Source organism: Rhinolophus hipposideros (assembly GCF_964194185.1).
Source record: "Rhinolophus hipposideros genome assembly, chromosome: 7".
NCBI classification, from domain to species: Eukaryota; Metazoa; Chordata; class Mammalia; order Chiroptera; family Rhinolophidae; genus Rhinolophus; species Rhinolophus hipposideros.
In genome coordinates, this window is record NC_138053.1 from 52,167,272 (window position 1) to 52,192,121 (window position 24,850).

The following is a 24,850-nucleotide window of genomic DNA, read 5'->3' on the forward strand; positions in this document are numbered from 1 at the left end:
TTGCGACAACTGGAGGGGAAAATATTACTGACATCTAGTGGGTAGACGCTAGAGATGCTGTTAACCATCCTACAATGCACAGCATCACCCCCTACAACAAAGAATTATCTGGCCCCAAAGTCAATAGAGCTGAGATTGAGAAACCCTGCCGTCAGCAAATGTCCTAACCACCATGAAGTGTTGGGTTGCTTTTACTGAACTCCCACTCTATGTTTAGCAGTACCCATAAATAACCTGTCTGAGCCACCCTCACAGGTCTGTATGCCTGAGATTCTAGCTATAACCCGCTTATCTCATTTTTCCTAATAAGCATAGCCCATCCCTTGCACAGGGAGATGATCAATTTGTTGACTGAAATTGAATTTAAATTCCTCATTTAAAAACATATTTCAACTTTCTACTCAAGTTTATTTTCTCCTGTTTCCTGTTAAGAAAAGAAAATATAGGTACCATCTTTTGTGGATGTAACCTTTAAATATTTAAAGACTGTTATTAAATAACTTATCTGTCTTCTTATCTCCAGGTAAATTCAAGTACTTCCTATGATTCCATAGGAAAGGGTGCCTTTTAAGGGCAGTAACTTGTGTTAAACTGGATTAAATGTAGTTTTGATGATAGTTTTTGCCACAGACTATGAAGCTGCATTTATTTCATTTAGCCTTTCTGTAGCATTTGAAGTAATACAGAAACAAACGAATAGCCAATCTTAACCTCCAGCTGAGTTAAAAGGCAGCTTTATATGAATCAGGACTGAATAATAAATGCTATGATTCATCTAAAACTCATTTCTTAATTATCCTAATACTTAATAAAGTTAATAAACATTTGCAAATTTTATAGTTAATTGAAATTATAAATATTTGCTGACCATGTTACAAATAAAATATTATGGCCAATTTGCTGACAGGGCTCTACATTTAGGGACTTTTGGCACATTTAAAAATTTCAACTAAGAGCCAGAATTCACACCTGATCACCAACTCCTCATTTTAGCTCTTCTGAGACAAGAGAAGTTTATTAGCCTAAGGAATATACACACACGTAGATACACGCAAGTTCTTTGAACTAACTTTGGAATTCTGAATGAAATTCAGCTTGAATAAAAAACAGTTAAATCTGATATGATCAGAAAAGATGATCATAAATCAATCACTCTTACAATTACTAAGCTGAACTCTCTTGAATATCAACCCAAATGGCCTTCAAGCTGACAACAAGTGCTGTGGCCACGTGAGAAGCTAGGCATCCTGATTCCCAAGGTTGCCAGTCAATGACACAGTGAAAACCATTAAGAAACAGAATTTGTGTTCTCATATGTCTCCAGACCAAAAACTAGTGTCTGGTTATCCTTTGAGGGAAGGAGCAAACCCCTCTAAGCAGAAAGGCACAATATGATCAGAAGACCTTGAGAAGGCCCTTAACACTGTCATGGTTTCCCAAGTGAAGATGTCACAAGACATCACTACCAGCAAGAGGAAATGAAGACCCCCCCCACACACACCCCTAACACAGACATACAAGCAAAAGAAAACACTAATCTTGCCAACAGGAGGTGAGGTAGAAGTTTCAGACACACCACTAGGAGCCTCATGAACTCAGTTATACCTTTACTTTATTGCACTTTATCCTTAGGCAAAGGTAGTTTATCACCTTGATTTTTAAAAATTTTGCAGTACCCAATTTCAAGATCATCTACTAAGCGAAAAAACTTTCTAAGCCAGCAATTGCATAGAGCATGAACAGTTACGTTCCATCGTATTTGGGAGCTTTATTAAGTGGAATATGATGCTACACCAAACTTCTGATGTGGTAATCAGCATAGCAATGGTGTAATATGGTAAAAACTAGGAAGCGCATAATGCCGAAAATTGGGAGTAACTGCATTAGTTCTCCATTGCAAAATATCCTTTTCATCTTGGCTCACGTCCATCAGTGTACAATTTAGGGGAAACTCAAATGTCTCCAAATCTTTCATGGCCAGTAGATTTTGTTGGTGTTAGCCCTTAAAAAGAATCACGTCACTGTCCTGATGCTAGATAAAGCTGTAGGTATGAGATGACCTATATTCCTAAGTTTCACAATCAGTTATATTACTCAATGGCTTTTCTCCTTGGGCTTGCTGGGAAGTGGATGTTAACCTTTATAGATTTGGATTTATTTATTTATTTATTTATTTATTTATTTATTTATTTAGTATTTATGGCCTTTAAATATAATCAAACTTTCTTGTGTACACACATCTGTATCCCAAGCATGATTATTACATATTCAGGTTCACAGTAATGACTATTTGGGCAAACAATTAGCTGTAATGTGTTTATCAATAAATGAGGTGAGATCTGCCCCAACAACAATGTCCTTTGCACACTGTAGACAAAGAGTCTTATCCATTCTCCAACTTTAGATTGAAAGGTACACAGAGCAGCGTATATTTTTCAGTCCTGGGTCACTCTTTCACTGTCTTCTGATTCATTCCTTTTGAATTACCCTGACAGCATTTCTAGTTGACAGAAAAATATTGATAACCTTGAACTATGGACCAAGATAGGTCATAAAGCTTTCACTCCCTATTTTGTCAGAGTCTTTTTCTGGAAGCAATTCAGAGAGCTCCCACCCTCATACTGGCAGGGGAAATCTCATAGGAAACATTTTTGAGCAGTGACCTGAGAAAATAGGATTTTAAAAACAGGTTAGAAAGAACCACCAGACTCCTACTAGACGTCTCCCATAGTTGTTGGAGAGCTATCTTTGAACACATCTGTTTGTTTCTTCTCTTTTCTAAACTTCCTCTGTTCTTACCCATCACTAATCAAGGTTAGAGCAGCATGGTAAAACCTCAGTGCCTTCATGGCCCAAATCCCCAGAGTGTTTGTGTTTGGGGTGAGCCTCAGAAGTGGAAGTATGATAAAAGAGTACAAGGCGTGATCAAACAATACAGTGAATGCTGCTGCCGAGTGCCATCCAATGGAAAGGCGGGGATCTTCAACATGGGAAGTGACGTGCTAAACCTTAGTAACAGTCTGTGACAAGTTTCAACTTGTTCGGTGCAGTCAGTTGGGTGTGAGCTACGGTTGAGAGAAGGTATGTTTTAAAGTGTGCCATAAATCATGGATCACAAGCAATGCATTAATATGAAATGGGCAAACGGTTTCATCCTCCATCATGACAATGCACTGTGTCACACATCGCTTCTGGTACAGCAATTTCTGTTAAATAAAAACATCATCGTGTGTTCTCATCACCTTATTCACCAGACCTGGCACCGTGCAACTTCTGGCTCTTCCCCAAAGTCAAAATGACCATGAAAAGTAAACGTTTTGAATTGATTCAGGACATCAACGCAGCCATGACAGCACAACTAAAGACACTCACGAAAGAGGACTTCCAGAACTGCGTCAGAAAGTGGCAAGAGTGATGGGATAAGTGTGTTTGAAGGGAGGGGGAGTATTTTGAGCGGGAATAAGGGCAATGTGTCTTTTACTGTAATTTTTAAAAATTTAAATATTCACCATATTTTTTGATCACACCACGTATATTCTTTACAGACACACCATTTCTGTAGGCAGGCCCAGCTCACACTCTACTTTTCACAACCACTGTGAGAGAGAGAGTAACATGGCAACCTCAACAGGAAGGTCGGCATGGTCCCTTTAGACACATGGCTAAGATGAAAGAGCCCTCCCTATGTTACAGCCTGCCTCTTCTCAACTCCAAATATAAATCAGCTTACTACACATGGTGCTAAAATATAGAGAATTTAGAGCGAACCAATTACACCTACTAATAATGTTCATTTTGCAATGTCTTATTAAATAATTTTCATAGATAAAATAACCTACCTGCACACATAAATTTAAAACATCTATAAAATACCCTAACAATAATGAGAAATAGGACATGTAATAAATTATGTTTTTAATATCTAAGTGTTCCAGTGTAACAACTCTAGAATACAAAATGAAGACATGAAATGCTTGCTTCTAAACGTAGAATCACCATGAATGCAACAAACACAAAGGTAGACAAACACAGGTAACTTATTAACAACTTAAATATTACAACAAGTGTTTGTTACCGCTGGGGATGTGATTTTTGGAAATGATGAACAACTGTTGGTAAGATTTTAAACAAAACAATGCTTGCTTTGGCAGCACATATACTAAGATTTTAAACAAAACAAAATACAACCTTCCCTTGATTTATTAGTAGTTTCACTACTGCAAAGCACCCTATATATAAAAGTTACACAAACAATACTTGTGTTTATATATAAAACAGAAAACCAGGATTAAGTTATCAGAAATAATATTTCAGCTAAATGGATATCCGATGGGACACTGGAAATGTGTGCAATATGTGAGATAATGCTTGGTTATGTGGAACTGTCCCATGTACTACGTCTTTAGTCAATGAAATGTGAGCTGCAGTGATAGTGTACCAGTTCTGAGCCGAGGCTTGCGAGGCATCACAGGTTTCCACTCACCTTTCTTGTACTTCTGCCATCTCTATGCAAAAGCATGAACGGGGTAGCCGATTATTCCAAGTAGGATTAAAAACCTGAACATAACCTGCAACTTGGAGAAAATCCATCAAGCTCAACCTAGATCATTTAGTACCCAGCCAATCCATAGAAGCATGTGAGAAAAGAAATTATTATTGCTTTAAGTTATTAACTTTTGGACTGGCTGTTTAGGCAGCATGATATAGCAAAAAATATCTGACAAAACTTGCCCACCCAGCATAGGCAAATATGGTTAAAGGAGGAAAAGTCAATGAGAAATTCATGACGTGTACACAGGAAACCTATGTAACTTTACTAACAATTGTCACCCCAATAAACTTTAATTAAAAAAAAAAGGAAATTTATAATGTTGGGCAGGGACTGGCTAGATATTATTAAAAAGAAGGAATGGGTGGGATCCAGGGAAAAAGCAAAAGTTAACCAGTGCAATATAAACATATAATGCTGAGTCTCTAGCCTTATGAATTGCTGGAATTTAGAACAGCCCTCCAACAAACCATACCAATATGTATTCATGAGATCACTACCCCCTACAATCACCTTGAAAGACAGAATATGCAAAGTCTGCCATGTGCTGATAGATTCATGTAAAGGCAGGCAGAGATGTAATAAGGATTGAATAAGGCCCATGGTTGTCACAAAATAAAACCCCTGTCACTAAAATTCAAATCATGGTTCATTTATACCTGCAAATTATAAATACATAGAGCATTAAATAACCAGTAGACTCAAGCAAGCCCATTTTTATCAACACTTTTGCTTTCAAAGGAATTGGCACCTTCAACAAACTTGGCTTCTATCATTTAGATATTTTTAAAATTAAGTAAATATGTCTGTCATTTTGTCTGGTTACTAATGTTCTGATATATTTAGGGTTGTTATTCAATAATAAGTAAAAAAAAAATAATGAGTTCAAACAACTTGCATATAACCACAGGAAATTATTTCATGTTCAAATGAAATAGGAATGCATCTTAAATAATTCATATACATTTTTAAAGATCTTCAGATAACGCCACATGACTCAACTTCCAGAAACTACACAACTGACTGAGATTCTAATTATCCAATGCAATGAAGAAAATACAATGCAATACATGAATCACAAAGTTCACAAAAATAAAAACAAACCAGTGATTATAAATAGCTATGCAACAACAAGTTTTGTCAGATATTTTTTGCTATATCATGCTGCCTAAACCAGGTTTATCCAGGTTTATTCTATAACCTGGATAAAAATCGACAAATTTCTTTTTTTTAAATGCAGCTTACGAAAATTGACTTAAGAAACTCTTAAAAGATAACCAGGGAGACTTTACGTATTGAAAAGAAATGATATTGTAATTAATCAGAGACTTAAAAGCATTAGATGAAATTCTATACATATTCATAAGAAATTTTAGGACATTGGAAATAGAAGGAAACTTATCCAATCTGATAAAAGTGAGGGCAAATGACAGAAGTGCTTGTGAGGGACATAGCCTTAAGGACACAGAACTGCTCTGCAGAACAGAGGCATGTGGCACAAATTAGGGACCATTTCCTCTACCTCTGGCACCTCATGGATTGGAAGATTGGGTATCTAGAGAGGCCATCCTGGGCATAATCATGACATTCTCTTGTCCATCAGCAAAGGTAAGGCTCTGCCAACCAGTTTGCCAGGTGGTGGGCAGGAAAACATGGGCATCCCAGCAGTACAGGAAGAGCTTTGTGAGGCCCCAGAAAACTGTGTCAGGATGCCTGGAAAAACATGCAAGGGGCTTCTGGGGCGCTGGGAATAATCTCTTTCATGAGCTGGATATTGGTTAAAGAGATGTATTCAGTTTGTGAAAATTAACTGAGGTATATACCTTTTTAATAAGTGTACTTTTTATCCCCGTATATTATACTTGAATTAAAAAGGTTTAAAAATTATTTAAAATAATTTCAGTCCCTATGTGTCCAGCACCAAGCGTTACAAAGATCTGTGACTTGAGGATAAAGGGACTCCGAATCTAGCAGGAAGACACCTATAGCGAGGCCACAAAGTCAAAGCCTGAGAAGCACTCCTACAGTGGTGGCTGCAAGGGGACTGGGAGAGAGAAAAAGGGCCCCGAATTCTGCTGTGGAGGGTCATGAAATTTTAAGCTGAGGCTTGAAGGACGGGTAGGAGCCCTTTCCATAGATAAATGGGCATACGTTGGGAGTGGGGGAGGGGAAATGGTGGGAGGGCGGACATTCCAGGCCCATGGGAAGAGAGGATAAAAAAATTGCTGATCTCCAATCCCATCAAATACAGTCATAGCATAATGAAAAATGTCCCTAAAAGCAAAATATTCTGAGTAGTAATACAGGCTTTTGACAGCTATTGAACACATAAGATTTATTGAGAATGGGTGGGGGAAGGGCGGAAGGTTCTCAGCTTCAATAACCTAAGTCAGCAATGAACCTTCCTTCTTAACGACCAGTCATTGCACTGAATGTTTATAGGTGGGTTCCTTTTTTCATTCCAAAAGAAAATGGCTTTATTGAGTACCAAAGTAATTTATGTTCTCATGATTTCAATTACCTTACCTACATTATAGACTAGAAAAACATCCTTGGGAAAACTGGCACTGTTTTATAGCCACTAAAACATTAATATTTAGACACATTTGAGAAATAGCAACATAGGGGCATCTTGAAATTAATTTTTACCACATTTACTGGTGGTTTAATTAAAAAGTATATGTGCGTATTGTCAAAAACTCAAACAATTCAGAAATATATAAAGTAGAAAATGTAAGGTTCTCTCTCTCTTGCTTCCAAAAGATAACCATTTGGTCTTTATCCTTCCAGACTTTTTAATATATCCCTTAATTTTTAAAAATAGAGACATACCACATATTGTGGTCAACAAATTGCTATATTTTAAACTAATAACATATCTTCAAAATATTTCCATGTTAATTACATATAGGTGCACCTCATTCTTTTCAATGGCTGTGCAGTATTTCCTTAGTTAGATGACCCATAATTGATCTGATCACCCTCTCATGGACATTTAGGATGCTTCCAACTTTTCACAACTGCAAATAACGATGCAATAAACATCCTGTACAAAATTCTGATGATTTATTTTAATATTGTGATACCTCAGAACATGTCTGGGAGGGACAAAGAAGTCTCCCAGGAAAGGGGATTTGAGACCTACTATTTATGGTCCTAGGAGGATGAGCTGGCATCCGAGGGGACAACTGATTATAAATACAGGACACTGTGTCACTTGAAGTGCCCTCTCACCAGCCTGCATGCAGTCACACATCCTCTAAACTCTCCAGGGACATGAAGAGCACACAGCATCATCAGCAGATTTTACAATACTGAAGCCAGGGCACTCAGGGCACAGAGCGGGGCAGGGGAGGCAGGTTCAGTAACACTGCAGGGAACAATGGGGAATGACTGCAGGATGATCCCTGAGGACTCAAAGGAATTCTGAGGAATCTGTGCAGCGGGCTGGGAATCCACAACTGGGGTAGAGGTACAACCAGAGAAAGGATGGTGGATGCTATTGTGGATTTGTATTTCTACCTCCACACTGATGGGGCCCACAGGAAACCCAGGCTGCAGATTTAATTGCATACTTCAAAAAATAATCTTTATACTTAAGTTACCTCTGTGTTCAACGCAGCTTATAAGTGTTTAATATGTCTTAACTAGAATATGTTCTCATGTGTTGTACATAATAATAGCATGAGGGCAAACACGAGAATGACCCCATGGAATTATTAGCATGTCACTTCTTAAACACAAACACACATAAGGGCAAAATGGAATTTTTAAAAAATGGCTTACTTAGAACTCCTAAAAAGTAAGATTAAAATGAGTATATTTAAAACAGGCTAGTCAAAACTTGAAATGATAGAGTGGGTCACCTTCTACACCCACTGTCACAACGCGTGGCTGTTCCCTGCTGCAGGGTCTCCCATGCTCCATGGTTCAGGGAGGCAATTTAAAGCAAAGAACAAGTGTCTCATATTTCTCTTAGAAAAGTTAAACCCCTTTATTTCACTAGACTGACCAGTCATACGCGATGTTCCTTCTGCCTATACCCTCCCTTCTTTGATACCATCTACATAACTGTCTCCATAGAGTACTTCTCGACCACCTTATTGACTCCACCTCTGACTCTCACCAAAGAAGTTAGTTGTCTTCAAGTCTGTCTCGCCAGCTAGAATGTGATTTCTCTGAGGGCTTCAAGTAGATATTTAATATTAAAGAGAACAACATAGCTTATAAAGTCCATGCATTCTGGGTCTCTGCCACACTGCCTAGTTCAAGGACTCCTGCAAGTGTGGTCACCAACCCACTTCGTGGAGCTTGATAAACAGCATATTCTGGGCCCACCCATAAAACCACTCACTTAGAATATCTAGGATGGGGTTCAGAAATACCCATTTGAAGAAACGCCCCAGGAAAGTACAATATACACAACTGTTTGAGAAGCACTGGTATATTTGGCTATTCTAGGATTTTAGTTCATAGGATTTTCTAATAGTGGCTGATGACAGAAGAAAGCATTTGCTCTAATTTGTCATAAGTCTCACTGTGTTCTCAAATTATAAGAGGTCCCAAGTGCTTTGAGAAAACTAAAATCCATCAATATAGTTCTTAGTATCTTTTCTTAATCATTTATATTACATACTGTCCATAGGAAAAGATATTGCATTATTAGGTGGTCCACAGAAAACAATTCAAATGTTGTCATGTTAAATCGATTTGAATATCTGCTATACATTAAGCTGAGATTATTATTTTTGAAATTTGGTCTTTTAAAAATGTTTTTCAATTAATACCTCCAATGGTGAAATACAAAATATAATAGACCATTTACAGAAACACAGACCCATAGCTCCATGTAAAATGTCAATATGAGTTAAAAACACTTCTTATATTCCACTTATAAGCAAAATTCAAATTTAAAATATAATTCATCACATATTTCTGCATTTCATGGAAGGAAAGAATATTAGGAACAGAAAGGACCAAACCACCAAATGTACCCCTCTCCATTTATTTTATTTTATTCAATTCTTACCAACAGGGAAGCCATCATAACATGCAACTACTACCAATTGTCCCTAATTAAGAGGGGCATCCATGATAAAACTAAATTGTGTCTCTATATCCCATTCATACATATTTCCAGAAAGAAATAAAATAGTAACTTCTTCCCCCACTGGTACTCTCAGCTGTCTCAAATAAAGAAAGAAGCTCCAAATTCTATCCACTGCAACATTTTGCACTGGTTGCTCAGTAGGGTTGGAATTGAAAAAGCAAAGCCAAACCAAAAACAATTTATCAATGTTGTACCCAATCTGCACAGAGCTGGGGGCCATCTCTCCTAGGTTTACAAGCAGACCTTATCAAAATGATGAGTTTGTGTGAAATTGGCAATGCTATCCGTGTTCTAATCCATGGGTCGGATAGAAATTTCAGCAACATGCAACCAAGAAGCACAGCGGTGATCCTAGGTTTTCCCTTGATGCAGTCTTACAGAATAAAAAGGGCATTTGAACTTCCACTATTCACAGAAATTGACCATTATGTATCAGTAACATGAGTAACAATATAGTGAGCTAGTTAGGAAGGTATTTTAACAAATCAGATGTTTTTATTCATGAAATATGTCACAAGCTTACCTCAGAATAAGAGCTAATATCCCTAATTATAGGAAATGGGTTTTCTGGTACTTGCAGTCATGTGATACACTGCACATTATGATGCCCTCTGCAGTAATCTCCTTGAGGGTAGAAACTGCATCCTGTTCTCTGAGGCAACTTCCACACTTAAAGAATATTACAGGGTTAATAATGAGTGGGATTTTCCCCTAAAAGCTCTTAGGCTAGTCTACTGCTCAGACCAATGAAGCTACTTTTACTGTCACAAGGTCATAAAAAATAAATTTGATTTTTCTTCTACCTCACCAAAACATTCAGATGTAATCCAGAGCTTTTTTTCCCCCCCCCTTCTCCAGACAGCAGCTAATGGCATTTGATTTTATATTAGGCTGTTAGGAAAAGCCGATTGTCTGCATTTGCTGAGACTAAGGGCCAAATTTCATTAAAGGAACAGTGCCGGGGAAAGTCTCCAGAATTTTTTTAAAAGACGAAATTGTTTTCTTCTCCCTTAAAGGGACTTTGTTTCATAATGTTTTCATTCATTGGAGATTTATTTGCCCAAAGCAATCTGAGACCATCTCTTCTGTCCCCAACACAGCTTTGTAGTAAGAGCTAATCTGAGATATTTTTCATATTTCTCAAATGTTCAGGATGAACCAAGAGGTTAAGTCACTGGTCACTGGTCCAAGGTGATATAACATAATACTTGGAAAGTGGGGACTAGCATCTTTGTCTCTGGGCTCTGTGATAACTGCTTTTCTTCCTTCCTTTCTTCTCTCCCTCCCCTACTTCCCCCTCCTTTTCATTCCTTTGGCCACACATGCTGCAGATTTGGGCTCACTCAGTACAAAGCCAGTACGAAAACCTTTGCCATTAGGTTTCCAGCAAGTGGGGTCTTTAAAAAAATAAATAAATAAATACAATGAAACGACGTGGATTGGGCTTTTTCCTACCAGGGAATGCATTCGTAGTACTGTTTATAACACACATTTTTTACGTTACAAAGGAAGAATGCGGCAGTGTTTTGTAAGCCATTCTCAAGTCCCCCTTAGAGGCCAGGCCTCCTGACAAAACTGCTGAAGAAAGGTGAAGGAATGGGGTAGCTCTACGGAATTCCGTGAACCTCAGCATCGAAGCTTTCACATGAAAACTTGCCGCGAGCACGAGGCCTTTCGGAACATGTCACTGAAAATGAGAACGCCCAAGAGGTTACGGCAAATTCTCCTCCAGGACTAAGGCTAAGAATTAAACTGAAACAACTTTCTCGCGCTGTCAGTCACCTAAGCAGGCGGAAAAGGGGGTCCAGCGAGTGAGGAGACCATCAGGGCATCCCTATCTTGGCGCCTTAAAAGACGCCCCATCCGTTTGGTCTCCCGGGCAGCGCCCGGCCGCTGGGGCGCCTTCCCGGCACTGCGGCGCACTGCGGAGCCACTAGCCCTCCCGCAGCCCGGTCCCTGCGGGGTTTTCCTCGCCGCCGGTGCCGCCGGCGCGGCAGTCCGCTGGCCCCCGCCACCCGCGGGGTCGCCGGAGTGCGCTGCGGGGCACCCATCACCTGAGAGCCTCTGACGCACACACGCGCTCTCCCAGACGGAGACTCCGCCGCCTGCCCTCCATCCCCAACCCCTCCCGCCCCTCGTGGGTCTGCATCACTCGCACACGTAGCAGTGACGCGAGCGCCCCCCACTCGGGCCATCCAGGCGGCACCCTCCAACCCCTGTGACTCAGCCCCTCCCCCTCCGCCCTCGCGCGCCGGGTGCCTGAGGTCCCCGCTCGCCCACACAAATGCTGCGGGTTGGGCATCTGCGGCCGGGTGCCCACCGCCCTATGCCAAGTTCATCACCATATACCGCAGTCTTCGTGTGCTCAGCGCAGGGTGCTCCCCGCGACACGCTGGAGAAAAGTCTTCCCAGTTCTAGAACCCAGGCGGAGGGGAAAGAGCCCGCCGAGAGGAAGGGTTAAATGGGTTAGGTGATCGCCTCCACGGCCCTCACCACCACCTGAAATTATCTCAGTAGTTTGTTTACAGGTGACGGTGCTTCTCCACCACGGAGCCTCTTGCCAACCGGTCTCTTTAGCCGCACCTGGCGCATAGTAGGCGCTCGGGAGGGTTTCGCCGAATGCAGGCTCAGGGTAGTGAAGTGCAGGCACTTACAGCCACAGCCTCAGGGGTTTCCCTCCCTCGGTCCCTCCCTTGTTCTCGCGTAGACACTAGACAGGGGCTTCGGGGACAGGTAGACTAGTTTTTAAATTCCCCGTTTCTTTTAAGCTACCGCGGCGCCCACTGCGGCTGCCTCTGCTCTCCCACAACCCGCACGTCTGTGGAGAGATCCCCGCCGAAAAGTTGAGCCCAAGGCTGGGATGGAGGTACTGGTCAGGCACCGGGCCGGAGTCTCAGAGCTGTTTGTAATCAATCAGCCTCCCCCTGCCCCTCGAACCACTCAAGCAAAGGAGCGTGGAGGTTCCTGCAGATGGCGGGCGCGGCCCCCGCATCGCGGCGGCGGCCCACCAACCTCCCCCGGGGGTCTTGGATAAAGTGAGCCAGGACCCCCTGACCTAGCCCCGTCCAGTTGCTATACCCCGACTTCCCCGGTCCCGCCCCAGCAAAGGCGCCGGGACGACCAGAACTTGGCACCGGCAACCGCTCCTCCGGGGGACAGGCAGGGCAAAGTTGCGCTTTACAGGGCTGCAAAAAGTTCCCCAGGTTGCACTGCCTGGCCTCCCGGTCCCGCAGGAAAATTAAGCAGCGGCAGGAAATCCCGCCACCGCTGCCGGGGTCCCTCACTCACCGCTCCAGCCGCCGGGGACCCGTGCCCTGGGTGCTGTCAGCGCCGCAGCCGCTGTCGCGCGGGCGTCGCTCCGGCTCGCTGCTCCCGGCCGCCTCCGTCTGCCACTCTCCTGCAGCGCGCGGAGTGGTGACTCCTCCGAGCGTGTCAGCGGCGAGAGGAGGGGCGGGAAAGTGGCTCCCGGCTTGCAAGCTGCGGTCCTCCTCCCCCTCCTCCGCCCGCGCCTCCTCCCGAGGTGCTGCAGTGTCGGGCGGCGGCGTGGCGAGAGTACGAGCGGTGAGCGGGGCGGGAGTCACGGCGCGCGGGGGAGGCGGGAGCCGCGCAGCACTCGGTGCCGCGCTGGCGACGCGCTCCGGGAAGTCGGGGTGCCGAGGCGCTGCTGCAACGCAGGATGACGGGGGTCGGGCCACCCCTAAGTGGCAGGCACTTTTGGAGGAGCCAGGGCTGCAAGATCCAAGTTTCTGGTAGAGTGACGGAAAGGAACACCAGTCCTGAGTAATTAGTCACTTAACGTGACTAGCTTTGCGTACCTGGGGGCAGGGCCCCGAGCCTGGTCCGGGGAGACCAGGAATTCTGAGTGCCGAGGCCGGCCGGAGCCGGGGGAAAGATGATTTGCCTCCCATTTGGGGTCCTGAAACTGACTTGATAACTTCTACGTGGCTTCCAGGTAGCCACCAAGCAGGGCTAGATTGACCACTCCTCCCACAGCCCACACCCACGCTGGCATACAAGTAGAGGGGATGCTTTGGGTGCAGTAGGAGCAAACAGGAGGAAACTTTGCCGGGTGTCTGGGGTCTCCTCAATGCCAGGTAGGGCCAGAATTCACAGGCAGACATTGGAAGTGGCCCATTTGGGGGAAACTACCAAATATTTAAATTAAAAAAATAAAACACGGGAATTTTCCTTGTAGTCTCAGAAACACTTCGCCCCTTGGCGTGCTGGAGACCCCAACTCGAGCTTCCTCATTCCAAAGCGGCGGGGCCTGGCTTCTCTGGAGAACCCTGCTCCCCCCCCCCGCCCCGCCCCCGACAGGCCACACCCAAGGCTGGCGCTGCCACCCGGCAGCCGCATAGGAGGGCGTGGCCCTCTGCGGGCCTCGGGCCGCCGCCCCTTCCTCCCCATACACCTCCACCCCACGTCCCGTGCTGCCACCTAGGCGCTTCGAGAAGCTGGGCTTTCCCAAGTCCCTGACCCTGCCAGCTCCACGCTCACACGGAACTCACGAGGGGTGGGCTGGGGGTTTGGGAAGCGGCCTCACAGGCGGGTGCCTTCCCGGTGGTCACTGCTGGAGTGATGGGTGACGAAGAGAGACAAAGAGCAGCGCTCTTGAGGGCAGCTGTAGGACACACACACACACACACACACACACACACACACAACGCCTGTACAAAAATGGGCTCTCTTCGTGTAAATATGACTGGATGATTGGATGGATGGGTGTGTGGATATAAATATAAACATTACAGGCCGGAAAGGGGAGGAATCAGGCACCTTGTGTAGCCTTCTGCCCAGAGAAGCTGGTAGGGGTGAATCAATTCAGTTCACCCTGAGCTTTCCTGCTTGGTTTATGCCACTGCATGATACATCCCGGTGGATAGAAGAAAATGGAGACAATCCTTGGCCTATAACTTTCCCTTCTCTGCTGTTCTGGCCCTCCCAAACTGTAAGTGATGACTGTCATGTCCCTTGAGCCTACACTTGCTACATTGGTCTTTGAAAGCCTTTCTAGATCCTATTTTGGTTAAAGGCTTTGCAGGTTGCAACCATACCTGGTGCTGTAAGGTGGTCAGGGAACAGGCTCATTTGCATTTCAGGGATCCTTCTGCATAAGTGAATTATTTAAATTAAATAATTATTTAGGCTAAATCTATTGCATTGTTATTATGAGAAGGACAATTTACTCCCATGGGAGTGCCTATAAATCCAGTATTGGAAATAAAATTGTGAAATTAAAAAAATAAATTTTATCCAGATTGCCTATATGTCATATACAAACTTTTGAGCTCTCAACTACAAAATGTGCTGGTAATTCATTGTGTTTTCAAATGGATACCCTCTTGAGAACCTCCCCCCAAATGTCACAGAATAATGGATTGTTCCTCCAAGTGACAGAAGTGCAGAAAACCATGAAATAAACCTTAAAAAATATCAATGTGCTCTGTGCTATGCCATCTCTTCCTTAACTCATTCCCCTGTGCTGTCCATGGAAGATATCTAAAGAAGTGTATAAATTTTTTTTAGCTGCGAAGTTTTTATGTTTTGATGCATTTGCAGATAACAGTTCCTTCAGGAAAATTTCTGATTGTGTGTTTGCAGGAAATGTCTGATTTAAGACCAGGTTGTGCCAGAGGAGGGTATTTTCAGGTTGTATCTTTGGAACACAACAAAACATTTTCTCATGATGATGGTAGGTTTCTTAGCTTGCCCTCCAGAGCTGCTCTCATTCTAGGGTCCCTCATAGGGCACCCCTTGAACCGAGGCCTGTTGGATCCAGCACTAAGAATGGTCTTCTTCACACCTTCATTATAAGGACATGTTTTCTCTCCTAAAAACACTTGTCTTGCAGGACCTGATGGAGGGTAAAGAGCACCCCTGCGCTGTTCCCACAAAATTTCAGTGGTCTAAAGTCACTACCCTCCTACAAATCAGGACTCTTATTTCTCAGTGCTGTGTCTGCTTGTGATGCTAGAAAGCAAGCCAATAAACACTCCTAAGGAGCATGAAAGAGCTGTAAAGTAGTTTCAATAAAAATAATTCACTCTAAGTACAGGTGCTGTGGTAATGAAATTTGCTAACATACACAAGCAGCACAGGGCCTAGCATGTAGTGGGCATAGAATCCATGTTAGTTTCCTTTCCCGTTTTGTAGTCAGAGTGAGTGTTTCCAAAGGCTGTGTCATGGAGAGCTAGTCCTATATGATGGTCCTGCAAAATCAGAGTAACACCTGGCTTCCAGAACAGGGCTCCAGAGAGAGCCTCATCCACTTAGACCAAGGCCACACCTCTCCAGTCGTCCTTACCTCTATCATCAGTGGTCAACAGTAAAGCACAGACACCTACCCTTCTCACCCCCAAAACTCACAGCTTCCCCAAACACTCTTTGGTTTTGAGTCTATCAATGTTAATCTCATTAAGATCTTAATGCCTGTTTATATCAGTTACCACAAACAGCCACAGAATCTCAAGTGCATTTCTCACCTCCTATATTCTAATGCTCATAAGGTTCAGCACATCCTGTAGTCTGTCCATTTCTCCCTATCCAACTCCTATAACCCTTGGACCAGGTCTTCTGGAATTCACAGTCCACCATTAGCAAAATACACTATATCCTCAGCCTCTTCTCTGAGTGTTCCCTTCCCGCTCTATGGAAGCCTCCCTCACCCAAAGAGGCTGCTCCCCTCATAACCCTCTCAAGTGATGGCTGTTATTTCTTCTCCAGCTCTTGCATCACTGTGTCCGGAGGTAGGAAGGTGGCGTCCTCCTTGTTCCTCATTCCTGCTTCCAAAACATTTTTTTGTCCCTTCTCCATGACACGTACAGCTCTGATTCTCACCTCACTAGGTTATTTCACCCACTACTTTTAAATATTGCCGTCATGCTCAGAACTCTAAGTCACTCTGTGCCTTTCCTGATTCAAGGTCACTCCCTAAACATGAATCCTGCCTTAATCCTTGCAAATTTAATATACACAGAGATGTTCATGCCAGCTAGTACTACTCTTAGTCCAAAGCAAGCAAGGACCCTGCCCCTCATTCCCCTTATCTTATACCTGAGTGGGCTTGTGCTTTAGAATGCCTTACTTAAAAATTTTTAAGTCCCCCTCTGGTGGCTTGGTTTGCAGCTCCAAATTTTCATTAAACGATGAATTCAATTTAATATTGGTCTGGTAATTTCCCAGAGCCCTGGCAGAGAAAATGCAAATCTTTTTTGGAGGAGCTCTCTTTCATCCTAGACTTCAAAAAAGTTCTCTCAAATAAGTTTTTAACCAAAGAAAATAACAAAGCACACAAAACAACTGAACACACAAGGAGGGATGGCACCACAAAGGAGAGCCAGCAGATAAACAGAAGAAACGTCAATCCTTCCTTAAGGAAAAACTTCAGATGTTGGAATTGTTGGTCACAATTCTTACTATACTTGAAGAAAAATAAAAGACTACCTTAAAAACCTCAGTCAATAAGAAACTAAATGACCGATCATATTTGAAAAAGCACTAAATCAACCTTCTACCCAACTCTGCTGGTTGCCTTACCAACACCCAACCCAACTTCCACACATACGAGTATATTCACACCTTACTCCCTCCTTAAAGAACCCTGATTTTATATAGGGATTTGCTATTTTTTAATTGCACACATATATTTAACAATACACTTTTACACAGAATACTAAGAGCACTTTTCTTCATACTTTACAGAACGGCTTGAAACAACATGGACCTTCTATTAATATTCATACCGTAGCACAGCCAAATCTACCTCCTAAATAGATGGATTACAATTTGTTTAGAGTTGAAAGCCTTAAAGGCAATAATCAGGGGAGGAAAAAGAGTCTGCAAGTTTATTTTACATAACTGACAAACGAAAATAGAAGAAATGGTAAATAACATCTAGTATGGTCTCATGCACCCTGGAGGAAATGGTGCCCGACTTGGAGGAATTGTTGCTATGTCCAAATAACCGCCTATTTGGAAATTCTGTCACGAATCATCAGTACCCTTTTTGCCAGACTTTATGCTGCCAACCTCCTTTACTTGATGGCCAGGTCTTTTAAGATCTGTAAAAAGCAATTACAAAATCAAAGTGTATGCTCTTCTTTCTAGCTTCTGGGTAAACGTCTTTTACTAAACCAGTCACTTCCTTCAAGGGTGCACTCATTTGAGTGCAGATCTGCAGCTTTGGAGGACAGTAAGAGAACTCATCCGGTCCAGCTGGTGGCGGTGGCCATCATGGGTGGTGAACACTTGCAGCAGCAGCGGCGGCCGGCGTGTCTTCTCCTGGGCAACTCCACTGCCACCTTCCTCCTATTGCCTGTGACATACTTGCTCTGACTTCCAAACCTGCGGCAAGCAGAATCCACCATTTTTCACACGGCCACTTGCTCTCGGGACTGGCTTCATTGCATCTTGATTGGTCCAAAACAGTCCTGTAATCCCGTTATCCTTTCCAGGGATTGGTTTCAGCATGGGCATGTTACACAATTCTGGCCAATGACATGTGAAAGAAACAATTCTAGAGAGCATTTGGGAAAGGTTCCTCACTTCTAAAAATATGAATGGAGAAGATAAGTCCAATTTCTGTTCTTAGACATCATCGTACCTACGTGTGACATATAGAACTTCTGCAAATGTCCTGTAATCATGCTCGGTAGGTAGTCTAACGACAAAATACATAAAGGGTGTTAAGAGCCAAATGTATTTCAGAGAAGTGGAGCCACAGCCTTGAACCACACCTGGAACAGCCCTACCTCTGTTGTGTATTGACGAATTTTCTTATTTTTAAAAAGCTACTTTAAGTTAGCCTTTTACTCACAACTGAAAGCATCCTTACACCCATACTACCCCCAACTCTTAAAGAGTATCTGGCACATAGTAGATTCTCTGCACATGTCTACTGATTTAAACTGAGCTCCGTGTCAAGTTCATTTCTGTTGAGAAAACAAGAAGAATGTCTCCATCTGTTGGTCCCCAGATCATAGAAGGTGTTTGGCAAATATTTGCTTAAAGCCAGAATGGTTTTACGATCTTAGCAAGCCAAAGAGAAACTTTAAGAGCCCAGATGGAAGGCTGAAAATGAGAAAAATTAGCTCAGTGGAAACTCAGATTCTGGAAAAATCTTTCTGCTCAAATTGCCGGGGTAGAAGCTGCTCTAGACAGGGTCAAGGAAAGAGAACCTGAAGAGGCCTCCAGCCTCCTCTGGTGGCTCAGAGGGGAAGGCAGCAGGTCACTCAGGAATCTGTGCTAGGGTGGAGGTGGGGAAGGGAAGTAGAGAAATAGCCACAAAGACATTCCTTGGTAAAAAGAGGCAGTATTTGCTGTCTGTAAAACTGTCTGTTAAAAAGGAGAGAGATAGATGAAAGGAAACTCTAAGCTGTTCAAAGATGCACCCTGGGTATTTTCCATGGGCTCATAATTGTTCCCTTCTAGTATGTAGTTTGTTCCCATATGTATCGGCCCATCTAGAATAAAGTAGGCTTGTCACTCAGAAAACGTCTAGCCTCAGTGCACGGGGCTGCTGATAAGACACAAGAGGGGAGGCTGTGACCCTGAGGTCTCAGTCCCAGGAAGAGGAGCCCCTGGTAACTGACTGGTGGCGGAGAAGACTGGAGCCACCTCACACAACATTGTGAGCCATGGGTTTGGAGACGTCAGGAGAAGTGGGGCTGTGCGTGGGCAACTTGCCTGCTCCAAATCAATCAGGGGCTGCACAGTGCCTCCGAATAAAGTGTAAACTCCTAAGCCTGGCAGTGTCTCATGTCAGTGCCCACCAGAGAGCCTCTGGCACAGAGGAAGCTCAGAGGATGACCGGCCAATCTCTGACCTCAGCCACCCCTGTGCTTGCACAATGGGCTGTGAAACCTCAGCTAGTGAGGGATGAGAGTTGATGGGTACATATTTCAGAGTTCTTACCGCATGGAGGGACAATTCTGAGGAGTGTTCTAAGCAGCCTCTCAGAGGGTTTCTGGTAGGACAGCACCCAGTTGCCCATAGTGGTAACCAGCTCATGAATCAACAATTTACTTCCTTATCTCATGTCCCCACCTGCTCAATGGACTTTATAGGATCACTTCTCCAGTTAACTACATGTACTCAAACCCTAAACCCAAACTGAGAACCTTCTGGGCAGAACCATCTGTAATCTGGCCCCTGTCTTCCTTTCCAACTCCCCCAGTATTACCAATGTGAATCTTATGCTTCAGATATTTTGGACTAATTGCTATCCCCTCAAAAGTCCCCAAGTTTTTCTACCCCTGTTTAAAGCTACCATACCCACTCACTGCCTGGAATACTCAATGCCACCTTCTCTACTATACCTTTGCCAACTAGGCAAGAGTGTCCTTCCCAGTCAACAGTGTATAGCTGTTAGGTTCAACTGCATCTATAGCCCTCGTCACTTACCAGCTTGGGTGTAAGAAATTCTGTCTCATTTCCCTTGTGCAATAGCCTTTCGAGGAGCTCCCCAACACAGTGCCTTCCCTATGAGCTGTGCTTCCTTCCCTATGAGCAGTTTGAATAATTGCTCACTTAATTAATCTTCTACATTCCTTCTTGAACTTCTCTTTGCGAAATGAGACTTATCAAAGGTCTTTCTATATGAGGGACTTGAAGCTTCAAATTTTGCAATGCCTTCTTTGGAGGGGTAACAGCACAACAAGACCCTGAGCAACCTCCAACGCTCCTAGAATTTTAATTTGATTTATATTTTTAAAAACTCCACAGATGTCCACTTTGTCAAAAGAGTCATCTCTCTGAATTTTTTCCGTCTTTTTCTTTCAGTGACTTCTGCTGCTGCTCTAAGCTCTATAACAAGTATGATGGATCCTCTATATCTAAATGATTTGTAGCTCAAGTCTGAATATTCCCATTGGGTCTTCTACACTATGACTGGCTGGATTTTTCTTTTTAACATTCTAACACAGGTTTGCTAATATAGTGAATTTTATTAAGTTATTTTCCTGCTCAGGGGAGAATTATCATTTTCATGTTCAGAATTTGTCTTGCATAATCTTTCTGCTCCACATTAGTGTTCTAACACTCAGCTTTTCTATTTTAATAATAGACATGCTGGTTTCCTCCATTTGATCTAGCTATTAAAAATGCATAGTATAAGCTCTCAGGAAGTTAGGTTTGCTTCTGTTTTTAGCATGATCCATAGATATTGGTGCTGACCAACTTTTTGGTCGCAAGTGGCGTTTTATTTCAAGAGAGAGCAGCACCATGAATGCTAATGATGGAAACATTTGGTATTAATAGTTTGTCTATTTCATGTTTTGCTCTTTCACTACTCTTAGACTAAAGCCATTTCCTGCTTATAAAAATATTTTTAAAAAACTACCCACTTCTTGGCTCCACTCCCAGTCTCAATAAGAGATTTCTGGGTGTCATATTAACCATTTCCTGCATGAGGATGCTTCTTATATAAACATTAGATCTCCCATAATGCAACTTGAGCTCATTTCTATATTCACTAGCAGCCCAGAACTAGAGTTTCCTTAAGAATGAGGTCTGAGGGAGTAGGTGAAACTTCGTGTCTCTTCCTCATACACTTGCCAGGGGTTCTCTGCACATCCCAAGATGGTAGCTTCTCACCTTTGTGACTGATGTAAAGTCAAATCAAGCTCATTCTAGGTTATTGTCAATGCTAAGGGAAGGAGTAGAAAGACTCATTTTGTCATTAACTCTAAGCTATAGTTTACCAAAAATTCTGTGTTTAGGGTTATGGGGAACTTGCCTGCTCTCTGAAGTGCTGGGGCAAAAACTTATTCCCTTTTTTCCACCCCCTTTTCATTCATCCCATAAGAGACGAAGTCAAGTTACTGGTAGGTGCCTGGAAAGTATGGTGGGCTCCATCTTGTCTCTCTAACTCAATACCTCAAATGTCAGCTTAATGTTGTGTAATTACTGTTTCCAAAAAAGGTAGCTCATATTTGAAGGATTTCTGGAAGTGTAGGCTAGGGGACTCCTGAAAGATCAGAAGTTGGTCCAGGATCTCCATCAAAGAGATTTAAAAACCACCCTTCTTCAGGTTGTTCCAAAGACAATGCAGAATTGGTACTGTGGGGAAAGGATATTTCAGATCATTAGTTCTCAGAATGCTTAATGAACGATTTCCTTGGCATATCATCCAGATAGGTTAAGACCAAGAGGTCACAGAGCAGAGTTTTCATGAAGTACCAGAAAATGGTGGCAATTTAACATACAGGCCAAACGTTATCTTGGTAAAGTATAATTTCCAAGGCTGCCTTCCATGCATAACTCTTCCAAAAGAAGACAAGATCCAGACACCCTGGAACAAAGATCTAGGGGATCAGTGGGATTGGGCAGTGGCCTTAGAGGTGATTGTGCTGAGGGCTCCATATTCTTATTTAAAAGAACATGTAGATTCCCATCAGGGAAGAAGAAGAGACTGAAGTGCCACCATCACAAGTTGTTGTCTGTAACACAAAAAAGGTCTTTGCCTCAGGGATGGTAGACACTTGCTTGGTGGAACGAGGCCTGGGCATGAGACTAAAGGCACAGTTGTCACTGTGACACTTCTTCCTCTTACCTGGAAATACCTGCACATAAACAGAATACTTGTTGAGGATCCCAAGAGCAAGGGCAGCAAATTGGCAGACCTCTGCTCAGAACATGGGCAGGTGGGCAGCAGAGATCCGACAAGAGTTCAGGCTGGTGACATACCCCAGGAACTCAGGGCACTACGCCTGGTCTTCTCTGTCAGGATGAGAGAAGCCCAGCATCCTGGATGTGGGCTGGGGCCCTGGGGACGTAGGCTGGTCTTGGCTATAAGGCACGACTGGATTCCAAGCTGAAGAGCAAGGAGGGTGATCTAAGAGACAGCGCCAGGAAAGCAGCCAAAGTGACAAGCCAGCAGACAGTACGACTGAGGCAACAACCCAAAGGGGCTACAGAGATCTAGAGTCAGGTGACACTGTATAGTATGCAAACAGCAACAAAACTGAGACTGACTTAGGCTAAAAAACAGTGAGGATTGGAAGAAAAGTGAGAGACTTACAGGAAGAACTGAAGGTCTGGATAAGACAAAAGCCACGAGTTCTCTGAACTCTGAGAAGTCTCTTTTGAGGCTGTCTTTAGAATGATTCAGCTGCTTCTGCCATTAGGACTAGCCTGGGGTTCTCAGGGGACTTTGAATGACCCAGCCTGGGGCACATGACAAGTGGAGGGGTGAGCCAAGGGAATCCTAATGGACATGCCCACCAGGATCACGGAGAATGTGAGAAGGGGCCATTGGCAAAGGGAAAGTAGGATATGGCAACCAGGAGAACAGGGAGGGGAAGGTTCTGTACAAGACAACACAAGAGATACCCACTTTGGGGCAGCTGAATGACAATCGGGGAGGAGTGTCAGAGGCATGGATGGAAGACAGAGAGAGCAATATGGAGAGATGCTCTAAGGCAAGCATCCGTCTACCATACTGTCACAGCCCCAACTAGGCAGGGGATGGAGCGGGGAGGAAAGCTGCTTGGACACATGGAGCAGCCATCAAGTCAGACAGCCGGCCTATAAGAGGACAGCAGCCCCTCTCATTCTTGGTTGAGTCTCATAGTGTATGGTCTTGATATAGGAAATCTGTACCCCAGATTCTTGGCAGAGAGTGATTATAGCTTCAAACTTTCTACTGCTCATTTCTTATCAAAAACTCAGTTGTGACTAAAAATATATTTATAAAAGGCATGAAAACAGGCAATACATCCATCTCAATGAACTACATACCTGAGGTGATTTTCCTTTTTTTGTGTGTATGTTGTTTTTTTTCGGCACTCTGTCAATTTTATTACTTGTACTTTGATATTATAAGAAACAGCCTCACTCATGTGGAGGTGGTAGTGAGGATTTTGTTCATTAGGTCAGGCAGAATAGCCTTTAAGTAAACCCAAGGAAAATTTTCTTTCAATTAGTATCAGTAAAAATTATGATGCTTCTAAGCAAATGTTTTATTTTGTCCTAGTTGTACTTTATCCTTTTATATAGGTTTTAGGAGAAACTTCCTAGTTCTTCTTGGAGTGTTTCAGGGTAGAAATAAATAAGAATATAAACAAAAATTATTTTTTCAACCTTTTTACATCAGATAATTGGTATGTTACTATTTTGAAGGGTAAATAAAATGTTGGAAGCCATTTGATAAATTATGAAACTAGAAAACCATGATATAAAAAACTTTACAGCAATACAAAAAGAAGAAAAACTACAGACCAATCTCAATTATGAATATAGGTACAAAAATCCTGAATAAAATGCCAGCAAATTGAATTAGCATGATGAAAAAAATAGAGTAACCATGACCTCATAGGTTTTATCAGAATAAACGCATAGTTTAGTAGTAAGAAATGTATTAATAGTGTCGTCACATAAAAAAATCCTATGCTTGTAACATGTAATACATGTTAAAATGTTAATCCTTAAAATTTCATACCCACTCTCATTAATTTATTTTGTTCTTGTTAAATTACTTATTTGTTTATTTGGTGTACTCTTTCTTAAATTAGTTTCAGGTGTACAAAACAACAAAGCGATTAGACATTTATATGCCTCACAAAGTGATAACCTCAATAAGTCTATTACCCACCTGACACTGTACATAGTTATTACAATATTATTAGCTGTATTTCCTATGTTGTATTATATCTCCCTGTGACTTTTTAAAATTGTTAGTTGACATTCAATATTATTTTATATTAGTTTCAGGTGTACAGCATAGTGGTTAGACATTTATGTAATTTATTAAGTGATCCCCCCGATAAATCTAGTACCCACCTGACACTACACACAGTTTTTACAATATTATTGACTATATTTCTCATACTGTACTTTACATCTCCATCACTATTTTATAACTACCAATTACTTAATCCCTTTACCTTTTCACCCAGGCCTCCAACCCCCTCCCATCTAGTAACCATCAATTTGTTCTCTGTATCTATGAGTCTGTTTCTGTTTTATTTGTTTATTCTGTTCTTTAGATTCCACATATAAGTGAGTTCACATGGTATCTGTTTTTCTCAGTCTGACTTATTTCACTTAGCATAACACCCTCTAGGTCCAACCATGTTGTCACAAATGGTAAGGTTTCATTCTATTTTATACCCACTCATGACTCATTAAAGATCTAGGTATAAAGAAATGCAATCTCAAAAAAATACTTATATCAAATACTTATATTATTATTA

The 24,850-nt window shown here is 42.5% G+C and overlaps 1 protein-coding gene across 1 annotated transcript in view; it reads right to left on the reverse strand.

The window, feature by feature from the left end:
• SV2C (synaptic vesicle glycoprotein 2C) overlaps positions 1-13,078 on the reverse strand; it is a 169,060-nt gene extending 155,982 nt beyond the window's left edge. The window contains exon 1 of the mRNA XM_081053165.1: positions 12,948-13,078. The gene's annotated coding sequence lies outside the window, so the exon portion shown is untranslated. The remainder of the gene's footprint in view (positions 1-12,947) is intronic.
• Positions 13,079-24,850: the final 11,772 nt, after the last annotated feature.